Below are 8,744 nucleotides of genomic sequence, written 5' to 3'. Positions count from 1 at the left end.
CCGCCCAGGCTATCAGCACTTTAAGCCCGGGTGGAGGATAAATTCCTATTTTGCTGGGGCAGAGGACTGGGAAGTGTGGTCTAACCGATTCCCTCACAGGCTTTTCTGCTTTGGATATATTTCAAAACGTTTTTATGGTGAGTTTTTGCCTCTGCGGCCAACTTCTTTTCAAATTCTCTCTTAGCCTGTCTTATCAATGTCTTACATTTAACTTGCCAATGCTTATACTTTATCCTATTTTCTTCTGATGGATCCTTCTTCCAATTTTTGAATGAAGATCTTTTGGCTAAAATAGCCTTTCACCTCACTTTTTAGCCATGCTGGCAATCATTTGACCATCCTTCCAAATTTCTTAATGCATGGAATACATCTGGATTGTGCTTCTAGGATGGTATTTTTTAACAATGCCCATGTCTGTTGAACACTTTTTACCTTTGTAGCTGCACCTTTCAGTGGTGAGAGTCTTATGAATATAACTTGCATGAGATGATGGATGGAATAGTGTGCATGGTGGGGAGTGGTGAGGGTCTTATGAATATAAGTTGCATGAGATGATGGAATAATGTGTGTGGGGGAGTGGTGAGGGTCTTATGAATATAACTTGCATGAGATGATGGATGGAATAGTGTGCATGGTGAGGATTGGTGAGGGTCTTATGAATATAAGTTGATTAAGATGATGGATGGAATAGTGTGTGGTGGGGGGGGGGGGTGAGGGTCTTATGAATATAAGAACATGCCATACTGGGTCAGACCAAGGGTCCATCAAGCCCAGCATCCTGTTTCCAACAGTGGCCAATTCAGGTAGCAAGTACCCAGACACTAAGTAGATCACATGTTACTAATGAAAGTAACTATGGCGCCCATATTTTTTCCTGGGTGGTAGCTCCTAATATGGAACCTAACATTGTGTAACAACTTGGGTTATTTTTCCCCATATGAGGTAGTCGTGGCCGAGTGGTTAAAGTGATGGATTAGAAATCCATGGGAGGTTTCCCTGCGGAGGTTCAAACCCTGCTGACTACAGCTACAAGAGCTTCTTGGATTGGCCTCTGTTGGAAACAGGATGCTGGGCTTGATGGACCCTTGGTCTCACTCAATATGACAATTTCTTATGTTCTTAGCAGTGGCTATTCCTTAAATTAATAGCAATTAATGGACTTCTCCAAGAACTTATTCAAACCTTTTTTAAACCCAGCTACACTAACTTCACTAAACACATCCTCTGGAAACAAATTCCACAGCTTAACTGTGCATTGAGTGAAATAATTTTCTCCTATTAATTTTAAATGTGTTACTTGCTAACTTTATGGAATGCCCCTAGTCCTTTTGTAATCCAAAAGAGTAAATAACCAATTCACATTTACCCGTTCTAGTCCTTTCACGATTTTAAAGACCTCTATCATATCTCCCTTCAGCCGTCTCTTCTCCAAGCTGAACAGCCCTAACCTCTTCAGCCTTTCCTCATAGGGGAGCTGTTCCATCCCCTTTATCATTTTGGTTGCCCTTCTCTGTACCTTCTCCAATGCATCTATATCTTTTTTGAGATGCAGCAATCAGAATTGTACACAGTATTCAAGGTGTGGTCTCACCATGGAGCAATACAGGGGCATGATGACATTTTCCATCTTATTAACCATTCCCTTCCTAATAATTCCTAACATTCTGATTGCTTTTTTTTTAATTGCTGCAGCACACTGAGCCGACGATTTAAATGTATTATCTACTATGATGCCTAGATTTCTTTCCTAGGTGGTAGCTCCTGATATGGAACCTAACATCGTGTAACTTCAGCAAGGGTTATTTTTCCCCATACGCATCACCTTGCACTTACCTTGATTCTCTCCCGAACCATGGTTCTCTCCTGAACTCAAGAACCTTAAAACCCACCTCAGAACAGCTGAAATATGGTGGCGCAAACACCCCTCTCCCGCAACTAAAACTGTCTACTACCAACTCATGCATGAATACAGGAAAGCTATGCTAAAAACAAAAAGAGAATACTATGCCAAGAAAATTCACCACTTCCAATATAACGCCAAGGCCCTCTTTACATTAATTTCTAACCTCACTAGGACCCAATCTAACACTACCACAAGAACCCATTTCACAAAAACGATGCAATGAAATGGCTCTTTTCTTTAAGAATAAAGTGTCCTCTATCACTGCTAAATTCTCTCCTAACACAGACAATATAACACTTCCCATCACCAACATGTCTGCCTCACTCTCATCCTTCGAACTCTCCTCCTCCCTTGAAATCAAAAACATCCTAAAAAAGATGAGACCCTCTTCCCATCCCCTTGAAACTATACCCACCAAACTTACTTTCTATTCCCAAAACTATAGCCACACCTCTTTCTAAAATCCTGAACCGTTCCTTAGAACAAGGCACGGTCCCCAACTCCCTAAAACAAGCTGTGGTTAAGCCTATCCTGAAAAAACCCTCCCTTGATCCCACTAACCTTTCTAATCTCAGACCCATTTCCAATCTCCCTTTCCTCTCCAAAGTCCTTGAAAAGCTTGTCAACTCTCGCCTTTCCGACTATCTAGAACAACACAATATCCTCCCATCCACACAATATGGTTTTCGGAAACACCTCAGCACTGAAACCGTACTCCTCTCCCTAACAGACATCATAATCAAAGGAATGGATTCCGGCAACTCCTATCTCATTGCCATGCTAGATATTTCTGCTACCTTCGACACTGTTAATCACAACATCCTTATCAGTATCAGTATCTCTGGAACTGCCCTCTCCTGGATAAAATCATACCTTCAAAATCCCCACTATACAGTCATCACTGATAATAAAGAATCCATTCCTGTCAACCTTGATTGTGGTGTCTCCCAAGGCTCCTCCCTCTCCTCTACCCTGTTTTAACATTTATATGCTCCCTCTTACCACTCTCCTTTCTAATCTTGGTATCACGCACTTCATCTACGCAGATGACGTGCAAATTCTTTTCCCTTTCACAAATTCCCTACTTACCGCTCTCCAAAACTGGGAAGCATGCCTTGCCTCTATCAACCAGCTTCTCACCAGCATGCACTTGGCTCTTAACCCCCCAAAAACTGAACTCCTTATCATCTCCTCTAAACACTCTTCAACCCCTATTCCTCCCTCCTTCTCTTCTTCTACTTTCCCTACCCACACTCGAAACCTAGGTGTCATACTTGATAACCAACTCTTCTTTAAACCCTTCATCAAATTCATCCTCAGCAACTGCTACTTCAAGCTGCAAACCCTTAAAAAACTCAGACCCCTGCTATATTTCTCTGACTTCCGCACAGTACTTCAGTCTATTATCTGTAGATAATAGTCTATTATCTGTGGGTAGCAGGGAGGCCAAGCTCTTTTGCTTGGCCTCCCTGCTACCCACACTAAACCTCTTCAACTCCTTCAGAATGCTACAGCTCGTATCCTCACAAACTCCAATAAGGATCACATCACTCCAACTCTGATCAATCTACATTGGCTACCGATACAGTCACGTATCCTCTACAAAACTCTTACCCTCATTCACAAAAGCATCTCCAACGAGCACTCCCACTGCATCAATCCTTCGTTCCTTCCTCGCACATCTACACGACCAACACGCTCCTCCCACCAAGGAACCCTCTGCACTCCCTCTATTAAATCCACCAGACTCATCTCCACAACAAACAGAGCTTTCTCTCTTGCTGGCCCCACCCTTTGGAACTCCATGCCCCCTGACCTACGCACTGAAACTGCTACACCCAAATTTAAAAAAAAACTTAAAACCTGGCTCTTCCTACAAACCTTCCCCTCTATATCTACCCCCTCTGTGACCAATTGCTAAAAACCTCGATTCATAATGTTAAATAACAACGAAAGGCTATCCGGAAATTTCCAATCTCTCTGAATGTCTTGATATTTGTTGTATATAAATGAACCTAATGTCAAATCCTTTAATTTAAGCAGTACCACCTATTTTCCATTCAATTTCCCCCTTTTTCCCCCTAAAAAACTCATTGACTGCAACGAACATGTATTCCAATCTTGTATATAGCCTTCTGTTCATAATTTTTTATTCCCCTTCTCCCAGTTAAGCTGCTCCCAGTTGATTATATTTAACTATTCTCATGTTTTTCTTGTTCATGTTTATTGTAAAGGCCATGCCTAAATGATACTCAAGTTATCATTGTTCTAAGTTATTTGTAAACCGATACGATGTGCAAAACAGCTGTCGGTATATAAAAATCTTTAAATAAATAAATAACCTACATTAAATTTCATCTGCCATTTGGATGCCCAATCTTCCAGTCTTGCAAGGTCCTCCTACAATTTATCATAATCTGCTTGTGATTTAACTACTCTGAATAACTTGGTATCTGCAAATTTGAAGAGCTCACTTGCTGTATTCCTTTCCAGATCATTTATATATATATATTAAAAAGATTGGGTTGTAGTACAGATCCTTGAGCACTACACTATTTACCCTTTGCCACTGATAAAATTGACCATTTAATCCTGCTCTCTTTCCTTTTAACCACTTTGTAATCCACAAAAGGACATCGCCACCTATCCCATGACTTTTTACTTTTCCTAGAAGCCTCTCATGAGGAACTTTGTCAAACGCCTTCTGAAATTCCAAATACACTACATCTACTGGTTCACCTTTATCTACATGTTTATTAACCCCTTCAAAAAAGTGAAGCAGATTTGTGAGGCAAGACTTGCCTTGGGTAAAGTCATGCTGACTTTGTTCCATTAAACCATGAATTTCTATATGTTCTGTGATTTTGAACTTTAGAACATTTTCCACTATTTTTCCTAACACTAAAGTCAGGCTAACTGGTCTGTAGTTTCCCGGATCGCCCCTGGAGCTCTTTTTATATATTGGGGTTACATAAGCCACCCTCCAGTCTTCAGATACAATGGATGATTGCATGAGATGTTGGATGGAATAGTGTGGGTGGTGGGGAGTGATAGGGTCTTATGAATATAAGTTGCATGGGATGATGGCTGAAGTAGTGTGTGGTGGGGAGTGTTGAAAGTCTTATGAATATAACTTGCATGAGATGATGGATGGAATAGTGTGTGGGGGAGTGGTGAGGGTCTTATGAATATAAGTTGCATGAGATGATGGTTGAAATAGTGTGTGTGGGGGAGTGGTGAGGGTCTTATGAATATAAGTTGCATTAGTTGATGGTTGAAATAGTGTGTGGTGGGGGAGTGGTGAGGGTCTTATGAATATAAGTTACATGAGATGATGGATGGAATAGTGTGTGGGGGGAGTGGTGAGGGTTTTATGAATATAAGTTGCATGAGATGATGGATGGAATAGTGTGTGGGGGGAGTGGTGAGGGTTTTATGAATATAAGTTGCATGAGATGATGGATGGAATAGTGTGCATGGTGAGGATTGGTGAGGGTCTTATGAATATAAGTTGCATGAGATGATGGTTGAAATAGTGTCTGGTGGGGAGTGTTGAAAGTCTTATGAATATAAGTTGCATGAGATGATGGATGGAATAGTGTGTGTGGGGGAGTGGTGAGGGTCTTATGAATATAAGTTGCATGAGATGATGGTTGAAATAGTGTGTGTGGGGGAGTGGTGAGGGTCTTATGAATATAAGTTGCATGAGATGATGGATGTAATAGTGTGTGTGGGGGGAGTGGTGAGGGTCTTATGAATATAAGTTGCATGAGATGATGGATGGAATAGTGTGCATGGTGAGGATTGGTGAGGGTCTTATGAATATAAGTTGCATGAGATGATGGATGAAATAGTGTGTGTGGGGGAGTGGTGAGGGTCTTATGAATACAAGTTGCATGAGATGATGGCTGGAATAGTGTGTGTGGGGAGTGGGGAGTGTCTTATGAATATAGGTTGCATGAGATGATGGATGGAATAGTGTGTGTGGGGGAGTGGTGAGGGTCTTATGAATATAAGTTGCATGAGATGATGGATGTAATAGTGTGCATGGTGAGGATTGGTGAGGATCTTATGAATATAACTTGCATGAGATGATGGAATAGTGTGTGGGGGAATGGTGAGGGTCTTATGAATATAAGTTGCATGAGATGATGGAATAGTGTGTGGGGGCATGGTGAGGGTCTTATGAATATAAGTTGCATGAGATGATGGATGGAATAGTGTGTGGGGGCGTGGTGAGGGTCTTATGAATATAAGTTGCATGAGATGATGGATGGAATAGTGTGCATGGTGAGGATTGGTGAGGATCTTATGAATATAACTTGCATGAGATGATGGAATAGTGTGTGGGGGGACTGGTGAGGGTCTTATGAATATAAGTTGCATGAGATGACGGATGGAATAGTGTGTGGGGGCATGGTGAGGGTCTTATGAATATAAGTTGCATGAGATGATGGATGGAATAGTGTGTGTGGGGGAGTGGTGAGGGTCTTATGAATATAAGTTGCATGAGATGATGGATGGAATAGTGTGCATGGTGAGGATTGGTGAGGGTCTTATGAATATAAGTTGCATGAGATGATGGATGGAATAGTGTGTGTGGGGGAGTGGTGAGGGTCTTATGAATACAAGTTGCATGAGATGATGGCTGGAATAGTGTGTGTGGGGAGTGGGGAGCGTCTTATGAATATAAGTTGCATGAGATGATGGATGGAATAGTGTGTGTGGGGGAGTGGTGAGGGTCTTATGAATACAAGTTTCATGAGATGATGGATGGAATAGTGTGTGGTGAGGGTCTTATGAATATAAGTTGCATGAGATGATGCATGGAAGTGTGTGTGGGGGAGTGGTGAGGGTCTTATGAATATAAGTTGCATGAGATGATGCACGGAATAGTATACGTGGGGGAGTGGTGAGGGTCTTATGAATATAAGTTGCATGAGATGATGGATGGAATAGTGTGCATGGTGAGGATTGGTGAGGGTCTTATGAATATAAGTTGCATGAGATGATGGATGGAATAGTGTGTGGGGGCGTGGTGAGGGTCTTATGAATATAAGTTGCATGAGATGATGGATGGAATAGTGTGCATGGTGAGGATTGGTGAGGATCTTATGAATATAACTTGCATGAGATGATGGAATAGTGTGTGGGGGGAGTGGTGAGGGTCTTATGAATATAAGTTGCATGAGATGATGGATGGAATAGTGTGTGGGGGCATGGTGAGGGTCTTATGAATATAAGTTGCATGAGATGATGGATGGAATAGTGTGTGTGGGGGAGTGGTGAGGGTCTTATGAATATAAGTTGCATGAGATGATGGATGGAATAGTGTGCATGGTGAGGATTGGTGAGGATCTTATGAATATAACTTGCATGAGATGATGGAATAGTGTGTGGGGGCATGGTGAGGGTCTTATGAATATAAGTTGCATGAGATGATGGATGGAATAGTGTGCATGGTGAGGATTGGTGAGGATCTTATGAATATAAGTTGCATGAGATGATGGAATAGTGTGTGGGGGCATGGTGAGGGTCTTATGAATATAAGTTGCATGAGATGATGGATGGAATAGTGTGTGGGGGAGTGGTGAGGGTCTTATGAATATAAGTTGCATGAGATGATGGATGGAATAGTGTGCATGGTGAGGATTGGTGAGGATCTTATGAATATAACTTGCATGAGATGATGGAATAGTGTGTGGGGGGGAGTGGTGAGGGTCTTATGAATATAAGTTGCATGAGATGATGGATGGAATAGTGTGTGGGGGGCATGGTGAGGGTCTTATGAATATAAGTTGCATGAGATGATGGATGGAATAGTGTGTGTGGGGGAGTGGTGAGGGTCTTATGAATATAAGTTGCATGAGATGATGGATGGAATAGTGTGCATGGTGAGGATTGGTGAGGGTCTTATGAATATAAGTTGCATGAGATGATGGATGGAATAGTGTGTGGGGGCGTGGTGAGGGTCTTATGAATATAAGTTGCATGAGATGATGGATGGAATAGTGTGCATGGTGAGGATTGGTGAGGATCTTATGAATATAACTTGCATGAAATGATGGAATAGTGTGTGGGGGGAGTGGTGAGGGTCTTATGAATATAAGTTGCATGAGATGATGGATGGAATAGTGTGTGGGGGCATGGTGAGGGTCTTATGAATATAAGTTGCATGAGATGATGGATGGAAGTGTGTGTGGGGGAGTGGTGAGGGTCTTATGAATATAAGTTGCATGAGATGATGGATGGAATAGTGTGTGGGGGCGTGGTGAGGGTCTTATGAATATAAGTTGCATGAGATGATGGATGGAATAGTGTGTGTGGGGAGTGGGGAGCGTCTTATGAATATAAGTTGCATGAGATGATGCACGGAATAGTGTGCGTGGGGGAGTGGTGAGGGTCTTATGAATATAAGTTGCATGAGATGATGGATGGAATAGTGTGCATGGTGAGGAGTGGTGAGGGTCTTATGAATATAAGTTGCATGAGATGATGGATGGAATAGTGTGCATGGTGAGGATTGGTGAGGGTCTTATGAATATAAGTTGCATGAGATGATGAATGGAATAGTGTGCATGGTGAGGATTGGTGAGGGTCTTATGAATATAAGTTGCATGAGATGATGGATGGAATAGTGTGTGTGGGGGAGTGGTGAGGGTCTTATGAATACAAGTTGCATGAGATGATGGATGGAATAGTGTGCATGGTGAGGATTGGTGAGGGTCTTATGAATATAAGTTGCATGAGATGATGGATGGAATAGTGTGTGGGGGAGTGGTGAGGGTCTTATGAATACAAGTTGCATTGAGATGTTGGATGGAATAGTGGATGTGATTTT

The 8,744-nt window shown here is 42.0% G+C and overlaps 1 non-coding gene across 1 annotated transcript; it reads left to right on the top strand.

The window, feature by feature from the left end:
- The first annotated feature begins 942 nt into the window (after window positions 1–942).
- Window positions 943–1,025, top strand: TRNAS-AGA. Its single transcript has one exon. It is a non-coding gene; the product is annotated as a tRNA-Ser (tRNA).
- The last annotated feature ends 7,719 nt before the right edge of the window (window positions 1,026–8,744 follow it).

Source organism: Rhinatrema bivittatum, chromosome 2, assembly GCF_901001135.1.
Source record: "Rhinatrema bivittatum chromosome 2, aRhiBiv1.1, whole genome shotgun sequence".
Classification (NCBI taxonomy): Eukaryota; Metazoa; Chordata; class Amphibia; order Gymnophiona; family Rhinatrematidae; genus Rhinatrema; species Rhinatrema bivittatum.
This window is presented reverse-complemented; position numbering and strand designations above follow the sequence as displayed.